General features: G+C 39.7%; 1 long non-coding RNA gene across 1 annotated transcript in view; it reads left to right on the top strand.

Moving 5' to 3' along the window:
- LOC134299241 (uncharacterized) overlaps positions 1–23,772 on the top strand; it is a 74,698-nt gene extending 50,926 nt beyond the window's left edge. Inside the window, exon 2 of the long non-coding RNA XR_010006423.1 lies at positions 18,022–23,772. This is a non-coding gene — a long non-coding RNA (uncharacterized LOC134299241). The remainder of the gene's footprint in view (positions 1–18,021) is intronic.
- The last annotated feature ends 1,402 nt before the right edge of the window (positions 23,773–25,174 follow it).

The raw sequence follows: 25,174 nt of genomic DNA, 5'->3' as shown, positions 1-25,174 counted from the left end.
GTGCTCTTGCAAAGAGCCAGGAATAAAGAAGACTGCAGATTACAAGCAAAACAGCAGAGATAAAGTCTAGTCCTCTGTCACATTTCAAGTGGACATTAGGATTAGGTCTGGATCTACCCTGCCAGATAATCCAGATTATCTGATTTGAACTGGATTACGAGTCTACACTGCCATATAATCCAGTTCAAAGCAGAGAAACAGGATTTTATATGGCAGTGCAGATGGATCTGATAAGGATAGATCATGGCTACCATATACATCTTCTAAGATCAGAGGGCACATGTTTGTGAATAAGAATGGTTAGATAGAAGCAATAGGAAAGTTTTGCTGTCTTCAGCTCCTACTTGTGGTTTTCCTCAAAGGAAGTCAGGATTCTGGACTAGATTAATCTTTGATGTGATCCAGAAGGCTTCTCCCAGTGGCACACACACACACACACACACACACACACAGAGAGAGAGAGAGAGAGAGAGAGAGAGAGAGAGAGAGAGAGAGAGGAATCATGGGCCGGGCTTTAGCCTAGCAGATTAAACCACCAGCTGCAGTAAATCTTGTCAGTCAAAAGGTTGTCAGTTCAAAGCCTGGATCAGGTTGAGTCCCTAGTCTTTAGCCCATCTTCCGCCTACCTAGTGGTTCAAAAGCAAAATGTGGGTACATAAATATGTACTGCTTAAAAGTGTGGAGGTATTTTAAGGCACCCATTAGGAAATTCCAGAAAAATGCCAGTGATTCGATCAAGGAGGAAGTTTGTGAACAAAAAAAAAAACAAAAAAAAAGGTCTTTGGCAGGGAGACAGAGCGACAGTATTCCCCATGACTGGAATCGAACAGAAACCTCCAAGATGCTGAAGATGGGAAAAGACTATATATACCTCTATCTATGTACAATTATCTGTCTTGTCAGTGTATAAATGGCATAGAATGTTTGCCACATATGGATGTTCTGTGATCCACTCTGAGTCCCCTTCAGGGTGAGAAAGATGGAATATAAATACTGTAAATAAATAAATAAACAAACAAAAGTTTCCAAGGATAAGACCAATAACACAACAAAAAGAGAAGTGTAATGACTACTTCTCTGGTTGGCCGAATTTCCATATGTCTTCTCATCACTTTTTAAACTGATCTTTGATTTTAGCTAGAGCTCCAGGAAGTTTCCAGACTGCAAAATCAGAGAACCCCGAAAGAGCAACCAAACTCCTAGGGACATGTTGCATTGATCTGAAATCCATGGTATTAGCTACATTAAAGAAAGATAAGCTTTTGCACTACATCATTGAATGTTGCAATTTCTGGAAGCTTTAGCACCTTCCTCCAAGTAACATTTTCATGCTTTGTCCCTAAGGTTCTAAAAAAAAAAACCCTACAGACTATTCACTTTATATCTCTTTGGGCACACAGCATGTGTAAGATACAGTTGGTATGGATTTCATCCAATGAAATAATTAAGGTGGAGAAATCATAAGAATAGAGAACTGACATCAGTTTTGCCACAATGTAAAGGTGAGACAAAGAATCCTTCCGGTTGCTTACAAGATTTTATTATATCCTTATGTTGTAAGTGAAAATGGGGAGGATTCGTGAGGTTGGTTTTGCGTTCATTGACCAAAGGAACAAAACCTCCTTTGAATACAAAGCACAGGATGAGAAGTTAGAAGAAACTACTTTTTGTTTCTCTACAAGATAACTCATATTTCTCATGCCGAGAACTACTAGACAGGAGGATAGTGATAGGAATAATGGAGGGACTAATTTTTCTTTCTTTCCATGACTCCCATAGAATTCTGCCCAGGTTATATTTAGTCTTGAAGGCACCATGCATTTGCTTAAGAAGACAGACTGAGCTAGAAAGAGATGGTGTCATAGACAATAAGTAACCCATTAATCTCCTGGTTGGAGCTTAAAGTAACATTAGCTTCCCTCAGGGTCAGGCTCAGAGGCTCCTTCACAGCATATCCAATCCCTATTTCCTATTTTAAAAGAAGAAATGATGCTGTCATGGTGTTTAGTTTTGTAATAACATAATGAAAAATGCATATAGGCTGAGATACTTTATTATGTTTGTAAGTATATATCTGCATAGTTATTTCATGTTTCTGCTACAACACAAGAGATGGAAAGAATATTAAAAATGGTTTTTGAAAATAGGTGAACCATGTGTTTCTCAAGTGTTGAAAATTCTCATGAGAATAATTCTGTCTTGAGTATTTGTAGTTTAGGGCTTCTTCTGTGAAATTTTTCATGTGTTTTTTGTTTGTGCACAGAATAAAAAGTACACTAAAATACTGTTTTCTGTGCAAGAACATACCAATTTTGTGCTGAATAAATCCAGAACTAAACTTTTTGAAAATTGCATATTCTGTTCAGTTTTCAAAGACTTCCTCACAGCAGTAAGAAAATTACTAACATTTCTTCTTCCAAGAACTAATTTAGGCATAATTTCACCCAAATATACCACTTTTTCATGTCAATACTGACATTTTGGAAACCAGTCATGCTGGAGTAATTTCCAGAAGCATCCCTTCCCCTTGTAGATATCAGAATCTGTGCGTACTCAAGTCCAATAATAGACAATGGTGTATTAAAATGCTGTCCCTTATATAAAATTGCAAAATCAAAGAGTACATTATGGATTTTTTAAATATTTTCAAGCAATGGATGGTGAAATCCATGGATATGTGGATATGGAAGGCCCCATTGTGTGATGGGAAATGCACAAGCAGAACCCTGAAGACACTGATGAATAGTCATGTACCGTCTAAGAAAAAGTTGGAATCCTATCAGTCAATCTTAGCTAAAATTGATCCATTATATCCATTCTTGAATGTTAATGTGAACATAATAGATTCAATGGCTGTAGTTGAGACTAACAATAGGTCTATATGGAACTTTGAAACTATGAAATGAATGTCTGTTGCAAAAGTACTACAAAGATACAAGCACATGAAGAAGTAATGTGGTTTTACACCACTTTAACTGCCATGGCTCAAAGTTATGGAATAATGGGAACTGTAGTTTTACAATGTCACCAGCCTTATCTGCCAAAGAAAGCTGCGGCTTCACCAAACTACAAATCCAAGGATTCAAAAACATTGAGCCATTGCAGTTAAAGTTGTGTTAAACTGCATTAATTCTACAGTGGAGATGAACCCTTACATACAGATATGGCACCAATAGGATTTTGAGTGTAGTTTTATAAAATATTGAATGACATTTCTATCTTCATTGGCATCCAACTAACTACTGTTCTTGCTATATATTTCTAATTTCTGTAGAGAAGATGAAATTCAACTGATCTAGAAAAAGTAGCTGAAGGGTTTTGAAACTGTGGGCAAAAAAGGAATTACCTGGATTGGACAAGATCAAGTGCACCTTTCCTGGAAAATCTGCACATTTTTAAGGTTTGTTTTAGAGAAATGATGTAGTCACAAGACAATGTGCTAAAATGACTAAAATATATATACAGATGAAAAACACATATATGCTTTGATTAATGACCAAGATTACTATGCATGCCATCAACCTTGCTGAACTGCCTACATTAATGTCTGATCACCGTCTCCCAAAGCAGTTGCTTTGTTCCCAATTTAAGAACAGAAAATGGTATGTCAGTGGACAACAAAAGAGATTTAAAGATAGGTTTAAAGCTAACCTAAACAAATGTGATATAAACACCCAAAACTGGGAAATGTCCTAACTGGAGGTCGGTTGTTACCAATGGTGCCGTGAATTTTGAAGAAACCCAAATAGAGGGTGAGAGGAAAAAATGTGCCAAGAGGAAAGCATATGAAACAAATCCTTGTCATGACTGCCTTCCATTTGGGAATCTATGTCCTCAGTGTGAAAGACCTTGTGGATACAGAATCAGTCTTCGTAGTCATTTATGGACCCACCGGCCACAAGGATCACCCATGAAATGATTTATTTATTTACAGTATTTATATTCCGCCCTTCTCACCCCGAAGGGGACTCAGGGCGGATCACATTATAACACACATAGGGCAAACATTCAATGCCCATAAACACATCAAACAGAGACAGAGAGAGACACGCAGAGGCAAGTTAACCTTCTTCTGAGGGGATGTTCGATTCTGGCCACAGGGGGGAGCAGCTGCTTCATCATCCACACTGACGGCACTTCCTCATTCCAGGTCGTAAATTAGTTAATCTTGCCTCCCCACTTTTTATAAGTGGTACCTTATCTCCTACTTGATAGATGCAACTATCTTTCGGGTTGCTAGGTCAGCAACGAGCAGGGGCTATTTTTTATTTTTAATTGACGGGTGCTCACCCCGCCACGGGCTGGCCTCGAACTCATGACCTCATGGTCAGAGTGATTTAAGGCAGCTGCTCAACAGCTGCGCCACAGCCCGGCGCAGCTGTTGGGGATGTGTACATTAAATGAAAAGTGTCACCATTTGTATACATATATGTAATACGTTGTTGTTTTGGGAGGGGGAGACACACTGATTTTTATGCAACTGTGTTTAAGCATGACAACTGGATGAAAAATATGGATGTGTAGCTCACTGAAGGAAACATAACTGAATTAAAAACGGTAGACTAGATAAGTGGCTCCTCAAACTCTGGCACTTCAACTCTGAGAATTTCTGAACATTGACTATATTGTCAGGGGTTTTCAGAAGTTGAAGTTCAAACTATCTGGAGATCCAAAGTGAGAACCACTGTGTTTTGAGGTTCAATTATCATTAAGCTCTGGAAAAAGTGGATTATAGGCCGGAGCTACAAAATAATGAGCCAAACCATCAACAAGACTTTATGGATAGCATTGGGACAGAGACTGGAGGACTAAAGAGTGGATATGATATAGAACTATAACATTATTTTTTTAGTATAGAAACAACAAGGAGGCCATTTTCAGGCAGTGCTTGTCTTTCCTTCTTTTATGTTTGTCTGCAGAGACTTTTTTATTTTTTTTCTTTTGAAGAAATAAACTGCAAAAATGAACTGCTGGTAATACCTCACCCAATAAAATGTGTGCCTAGTATGAAACAAACAAAAGGCAATTGAAAGTTGAAGCATCTCCAAAGTAGAGACAAAGTGCTATTCGAACATACATATTTTTATTAGCTTCTCTTCGTACCCTGTTTGATTTCAAGGGATCAAAACACTTAACAGTGTTCTAGAAATTACAAAGCTACTTTTCCAGATTGATCATTGTCCTTCAAGATCCTGAGTGTAATTGTAGAAAGTAGGTTGTACCAAGATTAGAGAGAGTTAACATATTTATTTTGTTTATCGTGTCAGAAGCGAATGGGCAATACAGTTATAATGCATAGAAAAACCACAAACAAAGTTTAAAAACTTGGCATTTTACTGAATTTCCTTTGACCAGAAGCTGGTCACTTCAGGTTCCTTTGATGTCGCTGGAAGACGGTCCTCCCTTGTGCATATGGCAGGGCTCAGGATGCATTGTAGTATGTGGTCTGTGGTTTGCTCTTCTCCACACTCACATGTTGTGGATTCCACTTTGTATCCCCATTTTCTAAAATTGGCTCTGCATCTTGTGTTGCCAGAGCGCAGCCTGTTCAGCGCCTTCCAAGTTGCCCAGTCTTCTGTGTGCCCGGGGGCGAGTCTCTCATCCATCGTCAGCCACTGACTGAGGTTCCTGGTTTTAGCCTGCCACCTTTGGACTCTCGCTTGCTGAGGTTCTCCTGTGACTATCTCTGTAGATCCTTGGAAGCTGTTTCTTGGTTTAAGGCATTGGCATGCTGGCTGATATCCGAACAGGCATGAAATGTCCGTGCCTTGGTCTTTTCATTACAGGCTGCTATTTCTCAACGGATGTCAGGTGGTGCAATACATGCTAAACAGTATAATTTCTCGAGTGGTGTGGGGTGTAGACATCCTGTGATAATGCATCATGTCTCATTAAGAGCCACATCCCCTGTTTTTACATGGTGAGATGTATTCCACACTGGGCAGAGTTAGCATGAGAATCATGTTGAGCTATGATTAAAAATTAATCAAATGACCTTATATTCTTCATCTACTCATGTATCAATCTATTTATTTTATTTATTTACAACATTTATACCCCGCCCTTCTCACCTGAGGGGACTCAGGGTGGCTTATAGAAATTGGTAAAATTTAATGCCCAAAGAATACAATCATAAAAGCAAAACAATACATAGTAAGGTAAAGGTTTCCCCTGACGTTAAGTCCAGTCATGACCGACTCTGGGGGTTGGTGGCCCATTTCTAGGCCAAAGAGCCAGCATTGTCCATAGACATCTCCAAGGTCATGTGGCTGGCATGACTGTTAATAACATTGTTAAAATACATTATCTAGAAGGTTTAGTTAAAAAAAACAGCCTCCAAAAAACTGGCTCAATGTATTCATGGGGCAAAGTGACTACTCAACTTTAACTCTTATTCATTGATCATATCAGCCCCATAATTTTGGCTCCAAATTCTGCCCTCAACTGAGACATGAGGAAGACTTATACATCATACAGTTCTTCACTGTTCAAATAATAATTTCATACTCTATGTGCCCTAATACCAATTCTGCCAGCTTTGTTATAACCCTTCTTCAAGAAATGATCAGGATTTAAAGGATCTTTTCATTGGCGGTACCCAGGTGCAGAATAACTTCACAATAAGGTTTGCTTGCAACCTAGGTCAGGGTATTTTAGTTAGTATTTGGATGCTGGGCAAAGATCTCCCACTGCCTTCAAAGTCATTAAATTATACTCTACTGTTTAACATTGTTTTAGCTCTTTTTTTAAAACTTCTTCCCCATTTTCCATGATCTATTTTGATCTTAATGGTCTGCTTTATCTCACTGTAGTTTTTATGGTATTCTATTTTTATTCTGTGAACAAATGAAAAAAAAACATATGGTTACAGGGCAACCTCTAAATAATATGAATGTGTTGGTTGGAGTTGTCCACAGATGCTTTTGCAAAAAGCTCAGTTAAAAATGGAATAAACCTATAGCAGCCTCCAACATTATTCATGTTCTCTTGTGGCCTGAGTACAGTGACTTTGGGTAGAGCTTTGAAAATTTACTTTTTGGACTATGACTCCCAGCATCCTTCAACCAACATGTCAAGCAGTTTCAAATTCTAGGTTTGGTGGTCTGAGGATCTCTAGATGGATTATACAGCCTCATTAAATTATAAAATGGTTTCAGTTTGGTGTATTGGTTTAAGGGTTGAACTATTACTCTAGAGACCAGGGTTCAAATCCTCATTCAGCTGTGGAAACTCATTGGGTTACATGGGAAAAGTCACACTCTCTCCGCTTCAGAGGAAACCAAAAGCAAACCCTACTGAATATTTCCAAGAAGACACAACAAACTTGAAAAAGATCTCAAGCGAGTTTATCACTGGGAAGCTTCCTCTAACAATCTCAACTTCTGTAAGATTCTGAAATACAGTACAAGAAAATGAGGTTATTATTGTTGAAGGAAGATTCTCCGAGTCCTTGAAAGGAAATTAGAAGATTAACAATGCAATGCAATGCAATCCAAACGCAAATGATTTTTAATGTGTGTTCTAAATTGTTTTTAATGTTGCTGAGAGTTTAATTATATTTTAATGATCATCTTTTAAATGCTTTTATTGATATAAATTACATTATTTTCCTTTTAAATGATCAACCATCTTGAATCTTGGCTCTGCGGGGGAAAGAGGTGGAATAGATATAAAGTGAATTAATGAATGAATTTCAGCTGTAAATCCCACAGAGCTCAAGGGAGCTTTCCCCCAGGCATGTAGATATCAATTGCAAATGGGTAAAGCTATTTTACATTAAAGGTGGTTTATGGGGAAACAAGCAAACATGCAATGTCCTGATACTTCCTTCGAGACAGAGGGGGAAACAGTTTTATATTTTCCAAAAACTGCAATTGGAAAAGAAAATGGCATACAATCCCTGTGCCCCGAGGAATGCATCATTGTGCCCAGAGCTTAGACAATATTTTGATTTGGAATACAGCTTCCATCATCATCCAGCAAAGACACTATCAATGTGTTTGAAACATTTTATACCTTAATTCAATCATTAATCAAAATATACATCTATATTCTAGAATCAATAGATTTTGACACCATTGTAACCACCATGAAATCATGGAATTTGTAGTTTGGTGAGACACCAGCACCAGAAGGCTTTGCAATTCTGTAACTCACAATTTCATAGCATTGCATTAGGGCTGTAAAAGTCAAACAACCCTGATTCTACAATGTAGATGCACCCAAAGAAGCCTCTGGGGCTTGTGATTCACTTTTTAAGTACCGTATATACTCGAGTATAAGCCAACCCGAATATAAGCTGAGGCACCTTATTTTACCACAAAAAAGCTGGGGAAACATTGACTCAAGTATAAGCCGAGAGTGGTAAATTTCAGGAAAAAAATAGATACCAATAAAATTACATTAATTGAGGCATCAGTAGGTTAAATGTTTTTGAATATTTACATAAAGCTCAAATTTAAGATAAGACTGTCCAACGCTTATTAAATCATTATTCTCATCTTCTTCAATGTAAATGTGCTTATGTATCCTTTTAATAATAATAAAGTAAAATAATACATGTAATAATAATAATAAATACCGGAAAATAATACATGTAATAATAAATAGAATTAAAATGATAAATGTAATAATAATAATAAAATCAGAGTGAAATAATAAATGTATTAATAATAATAAAAATAGGGTAAAATAAATGTAATAGTAGCAACAATAATAGAGAAAAGTAATAAATGTAATAATATCAATAATAATAGAGAAAAATAATAAATGTACCATATATTCTCGAGTATAAGCTGACCCAAATATAAGCCAACCAGGACCCTCACCCGAGTATAGGCCAAGGGGGGCTTTTTCGGTCTTAAAAAAAGGGCTGAAAAACTAGGCTTATACTTGAGTATATACAGTAAACTATAGGAAATCCATATATTGTGAACATAGGAAAATATACCAGTTTCCCAAAACTATGGGCTTCCAAACATTTCTAGTCTTCCCTTCATTGTAGCATACCATTATTTCTTGGAAGTTGACCAAAAATTGGAATTCAGACCACAGTTATGTGTACATCATGTTAGGATGGAAGCTAAACAATGGTTACCTATTCCACTAAACTCTTTGAGCCTTACTAAAACCTTTCAGCCTGACCAAAACCCAGGGCCCATTCAAACATCACACACCGCTATCTAATTATATTGTAAATCTCATGACTCCATCCTAGAGAATCCTGGCATGTGCCGTATGGTGAGATACTACAGCTCTCTGGCTGATTATCCTGAGCTCTCCTCCTTGAACTGGAAATGCCAGGTTTCCATAGGATAGAACAAAGGTAGTTAAGGAATGTTGTGCTATAATTCTATCATGTGAAAGCCCAAAGCATCATAGAAATGATTTTCTGGAACAGTGAAGCACATGTTAAAAGGCTACAATATAAGAAAAGGTTGTAATGTGTGGCTGAATTTTCTTGAAAGGTCTCACTATCTCTTTTAGATGAAACTCAAACCTAAGCAATGATTCTCATGGACAGAAGTTTGGAGCAAATGAAAGGGAGAAGAACCTATTCATATTGAAAACAACTGAAGTTACCAGCTCAGCTGAATTGAGAAAAAAATGGGACTATCAACTATTATTATGATGGATCAATTTTACCTCCAGTTTCAGAGGCAGAATACCTATTGATGCCAATCACTAGGAGGACAAGCAAGATGCTCCCCAAATCATATGTTTGGGTTCTTTGGGACCCAAGTGCTGAACTAGAGAAGCATTGGTCTCATGTTTCTCTGAGCTTTGTTTTGTTATTAAATGTCTGTTCTCCAAAGGATAAAAACAACCCATTAGACTTCTTGGATTTATCTACTTTGGGGGGCTGGGGTAGTAATAAATCATATGGTTTTCAGCCAAAAATGCTTGAAGCTTTTGGGTCAGCTGCTCTGACCTCTCTCCTTTTAGACCCAGCTGTGAGGGGAAAGTTAAAACCTCATTTCAGAAATGTAATGTTATGCAATGTAGCAAGCAGTTCATTTTTTTAAAAAAAATATTCTGTGCTAATTAGGTGGTTTCCTGTGGTTTAGATAGGATTATCAACAAGCCTGGTCAAAGACATTGTATTTCCTAAGACAGAGCAACAATGCTATTCCCCATACTCAAAGCAGAAGGCGCAATATACTTAAATCCAAACAAATTCAATGCTAACCAAATAGCTAACAACTTTTCAGGATGTTGTCGAAGGCTTTCATGGCCAGGATCACAGGGTTGTTGTATGTCTTTCGGGCTGTGTGGCCATGTTCCAGAAGTACTTCTGGAACATGGCCACACAGCCCGAAAGACATACAACAACCCCAACTTTTCAGGACCCTAAAATTTGCTGTCCCACTCTGTCTGATGTTAGGACTGGCCCCAATGTGTCTGTCCTGAATGTCCTGAGTTTGCCCTTGCTTGACCACTCCAAGCTGTGTGGAGCTTGCTGCTCAGGTATGGGATACTAGCTGTCAGTTTATAGAATGATAGACTTAGAAGAGACCACAAGAGTCATCCAGTCCAACCCACTGAGATGGAGGAATACACAAAGCATTCTTGGCAGATGGCCATCCAGCCTTTTAAAAGCCTCCAGAGAAGGAGACTCTCACTCTACCACACTCCAAGACAATATATTCTACTGCCAAATATCTCTTACTGTTTTAGTTATATGCCAACACGCCAATAGCACTGATCCAGATGATGTCTGAAATATTACAAGACATAATTAAATTGGGTAAACTCTGGAGAAAGGCTGGCCAGATTAATTTGTTTGTTTTCAATATTTATATTCCGCCCTTCTCACCCCAAAGGGGACTCAGGGTGGATTGCAATGCACATATACATGGCAAACATTCAATGCCATTAGACATATGACATATATAGACAGTCACAGAGGCAATTTAACATTCCAGCTTCCGGCTTCATGAGGGTATGCTTGATTCCGGCCACAGGGGGAGCTGCCCCTTCACCGTCCACTTGTGACACCGAGTCCTTGATGGAGTACTTCCTCACTCTTCTGCACGTTGCTGGGAGGTTTTATGGTGTCTCAAATTAGCCTCCCCGCATAATGCGGTACCTACATTCCTACTCGACAGATGCAACTGTCTTTTGTGCTGCATAGGTCAACAACAAATTAGACTATTAATGGTTGGGAGCTTACTCCAACCCGGGCTGGCTTTGAGTTCATGACCTTTCAGTCAGTAGTGATTTATTGCAGCTGGCTACTAACCAGCTGCGCCACAGCCCAGACCAGATTGGATCCAGGATAGGACTCTTGTAACAGTAATCAGCCTTGGAGCAGTAGGAGGTACCATAAAGCTCCATCAAAAAGGATGAAGGTACCTGTCCTCCCTTTTCTTCCAAACTCCACCTTTCAGCGAGAGCATTCCCTTGTAGTTGAGAGCAAAAGTAGAAATCACAACAATGGTGACAATAATAGAGCTAGTGTTCCCTTCCCCTCTGCTGTCCACCAGTGAGGCAATGGCCATGTTGTGAGAAGATGCCTGAAGACAAAAAGTTATAATTTGGCTGATGAAGGAGAAAGCTGCTGGAGGGTTATGGCATCTTTCTTGTTCCAAGATTAGTTAAGAATGGAACTTACAGAAGTCATATTCTGGATCTAGTCTGTGTGTATGCTGGAATCAGTTTTGCTACTAGGAGAGTACAGCGGTGTAGATTACACCGCTTGACACAATCAGAAGGCGTGACACTGAAATGAACAATTTTTCAAGAAGTACAAGTAACTGCAAAATCACCCATCCATCCAACAGTAGCAGCTGGGCATTGGCATTGTTGTGCAAGGCTTCCATTCTGCCTGAGGACTGCATGCTGGTGCAATGTCTCCCTGCATGCAGATATTTAGGTGATGCTGCTGGGATACTGGACTGCAGCCACATACATACATCTCACACATCTTAATAGCAGTCATTTCACTTGTGAATAATGCTTCTTAGGCAATTGACAGCCAAGTTTAATATACAGTTTCTTAACACAGTGGCCATATAAATGCCAAGAGCAGTGGTTCCCAATTTTTTTCAGCCACGGAGCCCTTTTTGAAGCAAAAGTTTCCCGAGGAGCCTCAAGAAATGTTTAGTGTTTAGGTCTATCTGTCTATTTTATTTTATTTTATTTACAGTATTTATATTCCGCCCTTCTCACCCCGAAGGGGATTCAGGGCGGATCACATTGTACACATATAAGGCAAACATTCAATGCCATATAACATAGAGTCCCTTCGGGGAGATGGAGCCCGAGTCCCTTTGGGGAGATGGGGCGGGATATAAAAATAAAGATTATTATTATTATTATTATTATTATTATTATTATTATTATTATTGAACAGAGACAGATGCAGAGGCAATTTAAACCTTCTCTAGCTTCCAGCTTCCTGAGGGGATGCTTGATTCCGGCCAAAGGGGGAGCAGCTGCTTCATCATCCACTGCGACGGCAACTTCCTCATTCCAACAGCGGCTGGATGATTTTTATGCTGTCGTAAATTAGCCTCCCCACATATAAGTGGTACCTAAATTTCCTACTTGATAGATGCAACTATCTTTCGAGTTGCTTAGATCAGCAACAAGTAAGGGCTATATTTTATTTTTAATTGTTGGGTGCTCACCCCAACATGGGCTGGCCTCAAACTCAGAGTAATATATCGCAGCTGGCTGCTAACCAGCTTGTGAGGCATATTACACACAATATGTATGCAGAAGTATGACTAATAAGATACAGGCATATAGTAAATTAATAAAAGAAGCAGTAGTGAAAAAGAACTGGAGATAATACTCATTACGTAAATCTACAAAATGTTATAACAACTATTGAAGATATTTGAAAAATGTTACAATGATACATGTGCACCCAAAGTTAATGTGAACATGAACAATGTGCTTCCTTCTTATAGCAGAGTTTGTCAGAGTTTACTGGAGTTTACTGAAATCTCCCTTCTTGCCATCTTCTTTTAATGCCCGAAGCGCCCTCATTATTATTGTTCCCCTGGCTAATGAAGGTCCAGCTCAGTTTTCTTCCAACCCTCCTCTCTCTCCTTTTCTCTCTCTTCTGTCTTTCAAACACATTCACTGCCTGACTGAGTCGCTTGGCTCACTCGTGCCTCATCCCAGCTCCATTCCTGTGATCTCTGCTGGCAGCTTCTGAGCTTGGAGCATTCAGCTTTTCTGCGTTTGTGCAGCGACCTGCTCCTGCCAATCAACTTCTCTGAGGGACAGCCCCAGGGCTGGTAGTGGGGATGATGGTTTTCTTGACTGGCCTGGTCTTGAGCCTGAGGTTGTAGAACAGGAGGAGGATGCTCAAGACCACATTCCCGAGAAATGCCTCGCAGGTTTCCTCTGAGACCCGGTTTTCTGAAGATGATTTGTCAGGTGCAGAAGTTAATGAGCTTGAAGATAGATGACAAGACTTTTGTAAACAAAGGGAGAGTTCACAAATACATCGAAGGTCATCCCGTCTTCAGGAGAAAAGGGAAAGTAAATCATTATCTGGTGGGAAGGTGAAACAGAATGTGTTCTTCTCACTGAAGGAGACAAGAAAGGCTTTAAAAGAGACAAGAAAAAGCTTTGGAGCTCAGTGTGGTCAATGTTGATTATACATGCCAGTCTTGCTTCCAAGTGGATTTTTAGTTTCATGATTCCAGTCTTGCCAAGTTCCTGTTCTATGATTCCAAGTGGATTTCTAGTTCCATGGTTCCTGTTCTGAGTATTGCGATTTTATGTTGCCTTGTTCTTCTGGATTTAGGAACCTTGTACCTTGTATTTTATCTTTATATCTTTAAAGTTATGGACTAATTGTTACATTTTTGAAGATAGCCTTTTGGACTATATGTTTTGTATCATTTTTATTACTTGGCTTTTATATATTCTTCAATAAACTTCATGATGATAATAGTCAACTGGTGTGGTGTATAAGGTCAGAGGGATATAGCTCTGGGATATAACACCCAAGGGCTCTGTGAAACTCACTTTGGGAACCCCTGGCCTAGAGGCTGCCAGGTTTTTTACTGTATCTAAGGGTGCATCTACACTTTGATATAATACCATTCAACATCCCTTTAACTGCCACGGCTTCATGCTATGGAATCATGAGAGTTGTAGTTTTACAAGGTCTTTAGCCTTCTCTGACAAAGAGGGCTGATGCCTCACCAAAATACAACTCCTATGATTCTTTTTTTTAATATAAATTTTTATTGATGCTTTCAACATAAAATTAAAACACAAACAACTTTCCATTGCATTGAACCATGGCAGTTGAAGTGGTGTCAAACTGTATTGTATCAACAATGTAGATGCCCTCCCATTAGGCCAGGTGCACAGATGACAAGACCCATCATTCACTTGTGGATCTTTTTCTGCCCTTCTCCATTTGTTTGAGCTACATGAGATCTTTCCAAGCTGCTTTTGACGGAATTCACTGAAAGAGCCTTATTTTTTGCTGTTAAAAGTGGATAAAAGTAGGAAAAACACTACTTCTGATCTTTCCAAATGTCACAGGCCTCTTGAATTCCCGGGAAACCAAAAACAGAACTTCTTGGTTGTGGAGCATGCACAGTTTTGCAATAATGCTTCCATTCTTTTCTCTTTTTCCCAATTAAAACAATATTTATGCCATGAAGACATTTTTCAGCTGAATTCTACAGATCAGGCTGCCATTAATAACATAAGAGCAAACCAGGACAATAGGACATGTTATTTTGGTCAGCTTATTCTCCATGCTAAATGCGGGGAAAATAATTGCCTGCCATTCTTCTGTTGAGAAAAAAAATGTCATCGCTCATGACTCATCATAGAGAGAGAGCATCTGTCCTCCTCCTTAGCTTTCTGGGCAGTATTAATATTAAATCTCTATTTAAACATCACAGATTTGCGCTTTACAGAGATACTTTATCTGAATTCTAAACAGGTACATGAAAATTCAAGACAAATGGAGTTACAGCACTAAGTCTCTCTGGCTTTCCATCATCTATGAAGGAGCTATTTCTATTGATCCTCCAGGCTTCATTCTAGTTAAGAAAATTAATGTGTTTCTTTTAAAACATATTTAAAAGCATTACTATTTTTTGCCATTAAGGAAAATGCAGGGGACTTCAGATTGGCTTCAAAGGAAGGTTGAAGTGCTACCAATATAACCTGTCACCAGATTGCTCTCAGGCTGGATCTACACTGCCAAATATTGCAATTTGAACTGCATTACAGTATATTGGCAGGGTAGACTCAACTATATTAAATGAGTCTACACTGTCCATACAATGCAGTTCAAACTGCACTATTTGGCATTGTAGATCCAGTCTCAGTGTGCCCATGGTCCATTCTGCTGCTACAGATTTCAGTTTTATTAAATCAAAAATACTATTGTCCAAAATCTATAGCAGTAAATATAACAAAGGTATAGCAGTGCAATTCAAAAACTTAGGGTGTATCTGAATTTGACACCACTCTAACTGACATGGTTCAGTGCTATGGAATCATGAGAGGTTAGTTTTACAAAGCTTTCTCTGCCAAAGACTGCTGGCACTTTGCCAAACTACATCTCCCATGATTCCATAACATTGAGCCATGACAAATAGGTGGTATCAAACTGCATTCACTCCATAGTCTAGATCAGGCATGGGCAAACTTTGGCCCTCCAGGTGTTTTGGACTTCAACTCCCACAATTCCTAACAGCCTACTGGCTGTTAGGAATTGTGGGAATTGAAGTCTAAAACACCTGGAGGGCCAAAGTTTGCCCATGCCTGGTCTAGATGCACCCTCAATTGTTATTTATGTCTTCAAATTGTTTCCAAATTAAAATGAAACTATTACAGGGTTTTCTTGGGCTAAGAGTGACTTGCTCAGGATCTCCAAGTGGGTTTTCATGGCCAAGTGGGCATTCAAACCAGTCACCAGAGTTATAGCCCAACATTCAAACTATCATGCCATGCCATGCTTGCTGTAAGAGAGACAAATAGCCAATTTTCTTTAGCCAACAATAGGATACTTTTAGGATGCTGAACGGACCAGGGTCATGAAGGCAACCTTAGGGCTACACTTTGATACTTCTGTTATCAATGACATGAACAATCAGAAATTCTTCAGATCATGACGACAGGGAGGCTCAGATTTCAACTTTTTAGCTCACATTTCTGTTGGATGAACTTTTAACATCCATACCTTGAGAGCAAGAAGACAGCAAGGACCCTAATAGTTTATAAGTTTGGGGTGAAGATCAGTTAGTACTTTTCTCTCCATGAGATCCTTGTTTGTTTGTTTAGGCCTCTGTCTTTCTTTCACAAGTGATGTTTAAAATCACATGAGAACAGCCACAGTGAAAGTTTATGCAACAGTTTGGCTTCCTCACCAACAGACAGTGATTTAGAGGCATCCGGTATAGTACGGGTACACTGCTTTTTGTGAGTTTTAAAGAAATAACACGGGTCCTTCTCGTTAAACCAATAAAATTATGATCTTTGGAACTGATCTGAAATAATTATAAGAGAGCATAAATAAAACCATATCTTGAGACGTGTTACATAAATAAATATGAAAGGACACGACAGGGATAGGGGAATAATCATGCAATATTGGAACTTGCAGCTGCTGTTGTGTAAGGCAAGTCAGGCCAACCAATGTGTTACATCAGTTGTTGTATGGCAACAGGAAAAACAGAAATGAATTGACATGGGGTGGAAATAGGACTGGAATGGGGAAACTGGAGGAATTAAGTAGGAGTCTGTGATTGATCAGTTAGGTGAAAGGGATGTTCTATAGTAGGAATACTCTGCTAGTCTTTGTACAGACATTGAAATCAATGACAGTTCCAAAAGTTGTGTGATGAGTACTCCTTACACCACTGGAGAAATTATGTTGCTTAGCTGGTATTGCACCATCTGATACCCGTCGGGAAGTAGCAGCCTGTAATGAAGGGACCAAGGCATTGACATCTCCAGCTCATCTTCTATTCAGTTATCAACCAGCAAGCTAATACCTTAAATCAAGAAATAGCTTCCTAAGATCTACAGAGATACTTGCAGGAACACCTCAGCAAGCAAGAGCCCAAAAGTGGCAGGCTAAAATCCATGGCTGATACAGGATGAGAAGCTCTCTCCCGGGCACACAGAAGACTGGGCAACTTGAAAGGTACTGAACAGACTGAGCTCTGGCATCATGAGATGCAGAGCCAATCTTAGGAAATGTGGCCACAAAGTGCAAAGAGCAAACCACAAACCACCTACTACAATGCAGCCTGTGCCCTGCCACATGTACCATGGAGGGCCTTCTCACAGTGACACCAGAGGCACTCCCAAGTGTCCAGCTTCTGGTCAAAGGACATTCAGTATAATGCCAAGCTTTTGACTTTGTTTATGTGTTTTTTAAATACATTATAACTGTATTTATACCAATTTGCTTCTGACACGATAGATAAATAAACACATGATCCATGAATTCTGTATCCACTGATTCAACCAACTTTGACTGAAAATATTCTGAAAAAATAAAATTTCAACTAAATCCTGATTTTGAAATTTTAAATAAAGGACAGCATTTCCTTATGTCACCATATATAATGAGACCTTAGCATTCACAGATTCTGGTATCCATAGGGATCCTGGAGGCAAACCACAGGAGATACCAAGAGCCCATTGTGTTGGATATTATGGCAGGGTCTCATTAGTACAAGGATAAATTTATCACCATGTTCAGAATGCCAAGAATGGCATAGGTAATGTAGAGAGAAAATTCAAGAGCCCAGAGGCTTTTAAATATTTAATATTAGTCATTTTAATATCCAATCATTAATTGTTAATATTTTGATATTTAATATTTTCTTGAAGAGTTTAGCAAGTTTTTTTGTGAGAAATGTGCATGCATGATGATATATTGTATCTGGCATAATATATAATCACTTTCCACAAAATATGTATTCCGGTGTCCCAAAATGCAATGTAACATTGAAAAATGTGCACAAATTCAAACATCAAGAAAACTTTTAATTTTTTGTTGTTGTTCTTGCTTCCTAGGGCTCGTCCAACCTCTGCTTAAAGATCTCCAAAGAAAGAAAATCCACCACCAACCAAGGCAATTCCACTACACTGTTGATCCATTTTCACAGTAAAGAGCTTTCCTAATGTTCAGATCAGTGGTTCCCAACCTTTTTTGACCAGGGCCCACCTGAACAGGGACCATTTTGACTGGGGACCACTTTGACCAGAGACCATTCTCCAACATTAGTATCAAAAGGTTTATGAATCAGTTTTTGGTCAACTTAAGATTCAGTTTGGTTATTTGGGGTACTGATTTAGAAAATTGCATTGGCTAGACCACATCAGGTTGAGAACCACTGGTTTAGATGAAATCTCTTCTTGAACTTTAGTTCTGTTGGTTTCCATTCTAGTGTCTGCAGCAGCTCAAAACAAGGTTGCTCCTTCTTCTAACTGACATCCCTTCTCTTCCCCAATCCAAATGTTAACAATTCCCTAAACTGTTTAATAAGGCTTGATTTCCAGACCATTTTTCATATTGGTAGCTCTTCTCTAAACACATTTCACCTTGCCAACTCTGTCTCCAAATATGATGGCAATGTTACAAGTGTCAATAATGGTACCCACAATGTCAGAAATGCAGTTCTTGCTCATTCCTCCAATGCGATAGCTTTCATTCTATGTCAGCAATGTCCTTCTACACTCTACATTGGACAAGCATCTATTTATATCCCATCACGTACTATCCCATTTCTACAAATGTGTAACTATGTTTTAAAACTAGTGGCTGCTGGACTCCTCTTCTCTCCATCCCCTTTCCTCCTCCCTTTTGTCATTGAGTTTTGTATGAATGAATGTTTGATGTGCATTTGCCCCCGATGACGTAGTGGACTAAAGCCTAGTGACTTGAAGGTTGGGTTGCTGACCTGAAAGCTGCCAGGTTTGAATCCCACCTGGGGAGAGTGTGAATGAGCTCCCTCTATCAGCTCCAGCTCCATGCGGGGACATGAGAGAAGCTTCCCACAAGGATGGTAAAAACATCAAAACATCCGGGCGTCCCCTGGGCAACGTCCTTGCAGACGGCCAATTCTCTCACTCCAGAAGCAACTCCAGTTGCTCCTGATGCGGAATTTTTTTTATTTTTTTTTTGCAAATTTCTTCTTGGGCAAACCATTTGAAGAGAATGGAAAAAAGCACAGAGCAGAGGAGAGACATTTCTGGCATGGAAGAGTGATTGATGTCTAGTCCACGTACAGATTCACATGTCTGTGTGATAGGGAGAAAAGTCAGTGACCCGTGCCATTGTTTTTGTAGCCACTGCTAAGATAATACCACTGGATTGAGCACTCACCTATCCTTTCATCAATTGTAATATTCATCTTCAAAGTCTTGCTAGATTGAAACCAGTAGCAAAATCTGATCATGCAAACCATCTGATCAGAAACTTTGAAGGTTCTGTGCAAATTTTGTAGTTAGTAAGCTAATTACAAAAACAAGAAATATTAGCTATTCTCCCATGAGTGTTTCAACAGGTTTAGAGTTAGAAGCACTGTCTGCTTTGGAACTTGCTGTGATCTCCATTTTAGAATAATGCTGCTTCTTTTGATGTCTATCCAACCAACTGAGTCTGGCACATAGGGTACTTTTATGTCTGGCTGAGCCCAAAGGAAAGAAACAAGTATCTATGGGGGTTTATTGAATGAGAATTAGAAAGGGATTGTTTACCCCCACCCTCTTACTTCTGCCAAAGCAAGACTCAGAACATTTTATTCATTCAGTAATTCATTTATGTATTATATTTATAGGCTGTTATTCGGCAGCGTTGTTTCCCGAAGTGGTTTAGAATAAAAGCATTAGAAAGGAACTCACAGGAGGAGTCCAATGAAATTTGACAAAATTAATCAGAAAGACAGACAGACAGACAAACAGGAAGACAGACAGACAGAAATAGAAAGTGTAAGGAACCTAACCAAATAGAAGCAACAGTGGGACAACCAAAACAGAGCGTGAGAACAAACAATAAACAAACAAACCTCAAGATTGACTTGCTTAAATCTAATCTCTGAAAGCACAGAGTAGTTTTCACCATACCACATAAAGAGAGGATACACTGAGTCTGCAGAATCTTCAAACAGAGATAATTTTATAGAAATGCCTTTCTCTTTTTTTGTGGAAAGTATGCATTCAGAACCAATGCCCCATTAGTTATTGTTGTTATTATACCCATCAAAGTAACTTCAAATGAGAGCACTGGTCCTCAACTGCCCTCATAGAATTATAGAATCCTAAAGTTAGAAAAGACCGCATGGGCAATCTAGTCCAACCCCCTGCCATGCAGGAAAAGCACAATGAAAGCACTCTCAACAGATGGCCATGCAAGCTCTGTTTAAAGTCCTTCAAAGAAGGAGCCTCCACCACACTCCAAGGCAGAGAGTTTATTTGCTGAACAGCTCTCATGGTCAGGAAGTTCTTCCTAATGTTCAGGTGGAATCTCCTTTCCTGTAATTTGAATCCATTGCTCCAAGTCCTAGTTTCTTGTGACATCCTTTCAAATATTTTAAGCATGGCTATCGTGTCTCCACTCATCCTTCTCTTCTGCAGACTAAACAGACCCAACTTCTCGTAGGGCATGGTCTCCAGACCTTTTATCATTTTAGTTGCTCTCCTCTGGACATTTTCCAGCTTCTCAATATCCCTCTTGAATTGTGGTGCCCAGAACTGAACAGTGGTATTCCATGTGAGATTTAACCCAAGCAGAATAGAAAGGCACCATGACTTCCCTTGACCTAGACACTATATTCCTTTTGATGCACCCCAAAATCATTGGCTTTTTTAGCTGCTACATCACATTCTTGGCTCATAATCAACTTGTGACACTCTAAGTCAGATCTTGCAAAGTTGGAGCAGCCTTTTATTTCTTGATTGGCTGATCCATGTGGGTATGGTCTCCCTCTTTCCTAAGACCTTCTACTTTGTTGAGTATTGCTGTATTTTCCAGTGGATCATGTCACCTCATGATATGTCTAAAGTGTGATAGCTTCGGTTATGTCACTTTGGCTTCTTATGAGAGTTCAGGCCTGATTTGCTTTAGGACCCAAGCATTTGTCCTCCTAGCAGTGTTCCTTACCATGGTATTTATAAAACCCTCTCCCAGCATTATATTTCAGAGTTGATAATCTTCTTGCCATCTCCCTTCAGTGTCCAGCTTTCAAGACCATACATAAAAATCATTGGTACAATGGCATAGATGATCCTAACTTTAGTATCTCCTTATAACTCTTTCCTCTAGAGAATCTTAGGTAATTGCTCCATAGGTACCCTTTCAAATATAAATTCTTGTTGATACTGACCAGAAGACTCATGACATGTGGGGGGCGGGGGGTGGACTTTCATTCAACTTCAGACAAAGTTAGAGGACATCCCAGAATTTTCTAGAAACTCTGGAGAATCCCAGGGTTGGTTTCAGACTGATCCCCTGTCTAAATGGACACTGTGCCATCATTGCTTCCTTGTGCTGGTCAGTGTAAGGAAAGTGAATGGCTCATCCCAGTGTTGCTGCCATTCTCCATTGGGCACAAAGCTCTACCCAAGGGCCTGGCTGTCATTATTGCATCTGCCAATGTGAGGAGGGGAGATTGACCCCTTCCATTTTGCTGGTCAGTCAAGCACTCTGTTCTGACACTAGCTGATGTGACCACAATAGTCAGGCACTCACACAGAACTCTATGACTGGCTAGTGATATGGAAGACAAGGTGGCAGCCCAGGCAAGGTGATATATGGTCCCAGCCCAAGATTCATCACATAGATGTGGATTTGGGGCTGCTCTGCACTATATTTACCCCTGACTAAACTGCCCAGTGTGGATGCAACCTTAGAGTTCTAATTTCTTGACTACAGCTCCCTTGTGACCAATGGCTTAGCTTATATCCGAATAATCTTTAACCATTTTCATGAATTCATTGCTCACTTTAAAGAACTTTCATGACAGATCATAACTCTGGGAGAGACTCATGCAACCTTGTTACTGATTGTCCAGTGCTATGAAACATTGGAGATATGCATACAAACACACATACAGAAAGAAAGTCAGACATCTAATTGAAAAGGAGGTAATTCTAGCCTTGCAGGTATTTTGGGGCTAGAACAACTTTGATCTCATTGTCTATGCAACTAAAGGCTGATGGAAGTTTTGACCCAACAGCAACTACTAGAATAAAGCAGTTAACCATTCCTAATTTAGGAATATCAGAGGCATTGTACTAAACAAAGAATGAGTATACTGTATTTGCATTGTTAAACCTTTCATGTAAATATAGTTTCTGAAAACCCAATATTTTGCAGTGAAATGAATAGTAACAGAAATTTTTCCCAACCCAAGCATTGACATCAAGTGTTGAGCTCAGAGTAAGGACAGTTGAAGATGTTGGTGTATTTTGGTGTAAGGGTGAAATGTTGAATCAAGTGTATTTTTTTTAATTGGGTTTTTTGCAACTATGTATTCTGGTATGCTTTCCAGCAGCACACAGGTTAATGACAGACCAGCTTGATTGATCGCCTGCCTAGCGAATAGGTCATGCCTTCCAGTTTCAGAAGTGTGGACAGGACGTTTGTCATTCTATTATGGAATGTGGGAGTCACCGGCAGAAGAGCCTCGCTGACCATCGGCAAAGAGAGAGGACATGCTTTGCTTTTGTTAGGGAAGCATGGGTCCTATGAGCAATGGACTTTGTAGCTGTAAATAGTTTGTATATAATAAAGCCTTAGAACCGCTGGGATCAGCTGAATTACTACTATGGTGTCGTTTGGTGCTGCTTGTAGCCAGATGCTTAAGTGGTCTGATGGAAGATGGATTGGTGAGAGGCCTGACTCACCAATAAATCAGGGTGGTACGGAGTTAATTAACAACCCAACAGAAGAGTAGATTCTGATGACTTTCCATGTTGGTGTGATGACTCATGGGCCATGTAGTCCCGTTCCTAGTACTATTGTGGCAGATGAAGAGGAAAACTTGGGTTTCCCACCGTTTCAGCCAGAATTGGAGCCCTTGCACCTGCAAGATGTTTGCCCACAAGAAGTCAGCCAAACAAGCCTTGAGCAGAAATCTCCCCCATTTTCTCGCCGGGATTATTATAATCGAGATAGAGGCGCTAGGGAGGCGAATCGCAGAAGCGCCAGGATTGCTGCCAGACAATTAACTGATTAAGCCTGTTTCCCTTGGGAAATCTTAAGGAGTCATGCATCTGGACACAGTATGGGTTTCGTTTCTTGTTCCCCAGGGAAAGTGTTCCTTGGCGGGAAAACAAGATCCTATATAGGTGTTTGCCCGCAAAGAAATCCTTGCGGAGTCAATTCGTCACCTTGTGGAGTGAGATCGTGTATGGACTACGCTACTCCAGTCCCCTGCCTCCAGGACCAAGTTCCAAGCCTTGTTTCTCGGACCTTGTTCTAGCATCAAGCTTTCCTTGTTTCCACGGACCTCGCCACGGACCTTGTTCTTGTTTCTTGCCTCTTGCTGCCATGTATCAAGCCTTGTTTGCCAAGAATCTAGTTTTGCTTCCAGCATTGTTGCCAAGCTCCATTGGACTAAAGGACCCTGTCATTTCCCCACACTTTGCTTGGCAAAGTGTGTGTTTCGGTTATTGAATTACAACTTTGGACTCTAATATCACATATTGGACATTGCTTTCCTGAACTATATTTGACCTTTCCTGAAAGGTCTACTTCTGAACTATATTCTTCACTTGCTTTTATTGACTTTATATAATCCTTTAATAAAGATATTAGATAGATTCTGGTCTCTGCGTATGGTTATTGGTGCTCTGTAGCCTGGGTCCTGACAGTTGGTGTGATGCTGACTCCAGTTCATCTCTTAGGTTGTATCTATACTGCCAAATAACGAAATTTCAGAATACAGTTTAACTTCATTGAACTGGATTATGAGTCTATACTGCCATATGATCCAGTTCAATGCAGTTAAATTATATCCTGAAACTATCCCACAAAGAGGATCTAGCACCTAGCATAGTTCCTTTGGTATCATCTGAAACCCAAAGTGAATTCACTGCCCCGTCAATGGAGCCACCAGCTACCAGTGAGTTCCAGTGCTGTATTCTGAATAAGCAAACTCTTGCAAGTCAGCATGCCTTGGCTTGTTTAGAAACCCTTTGCCAGCAGTCCCACCCTAGAGATGGTGAAGGCCATAGGTCTTGACAGGGGATGCAGCTTTTGCTAAGCGATTTGTTCTCAAGGAGAGAGCCTGCCTCCAAGCAGCCTGCGGAGAGTTCATTAACCCCTGTGAAATGTCTCACCTCCAGTGTGAGAACAAGACAAGAAGTTCTTCTGGCAGGGAAAGGTTTTGAAATTTGTCCAAGATGTCTCTGCAGGAAACACATGTTTTTTGCCTTTCTGAAGCAAACCATGTGCACGTACACACATCAACCACAGAAGGGCTGGCTAGTGGCTAATTTGTTACCAAGGCATAAACAACCCATGCAGTGCCTCTCGTGCTTAGCAATTCATGCCACTGTGGTTGAGCTATGCAGATTGGACAAGAACCATACTCACACGTGTGAAAATTCACTTGAGACTGACAAAGAAAATATATTGCCACATTGCAAGTGAGGAGATTTGTGTGTGTGGTTGACTGCTTTTACATATTAGCAGAAAAGAAACAAACATTTATATCTGTAGACATGATCCTTGCTTTTTTGTTTTCTGGGAATTCAGGCTGCACTGCCTTTAGACTTGCTCTCGCTTCCTCACTTCTTTTCTGGTGTAAAACATCTATTTCCCCCCTTTTAAACAGAAGTGGACAATGGACCAAGTGCCTTTGGCCAAATATTTCCCAATATAATTTTGAGTCACACCAACCAATATACCAAAATGCCTCCATTTCTCACCACAGTCCCTCTCAAAATGGCAACAAAAAGTGATATTGCATGAATTCCTGTTACCATTTTGAGAGGGAATCTGATGTCATCAGAGGCAAGAGGGATGCCTTTAGTTCAAGGGCAACTGGAGTAAGACTTTTGCAAGTCCATGGGGCTATGAAGAATCTAGACAAGATCTTGAAGTGTAAAAATATATCACTGAACACTAAAGTTAGGATTGTTCAGCCCATTGTATCCCCCATTTTGATATAAGCTTGTGAAAGCACTGTGATGTGCCAGTAATGTAGGAAAAATCGGGGGG

This window comes from Anolis carolinensis, chromosome 5, assembly GCF_035594765.1.
Source record: "Anolis carolinensis isolate JA03-04 chromosome 5, rAnoCar3.1.pri, whole genome shotgun sequence".
NCBI classification, from domain to species: Eukaryota; Metazoa; Chordata; class Lepidosauria; order Squamata; family Dactyloidae; genus Anolis; species Anolis carolinensis.
This window is presented reverse-complemented; position numbering and strand designations above follow the sequence as displayed.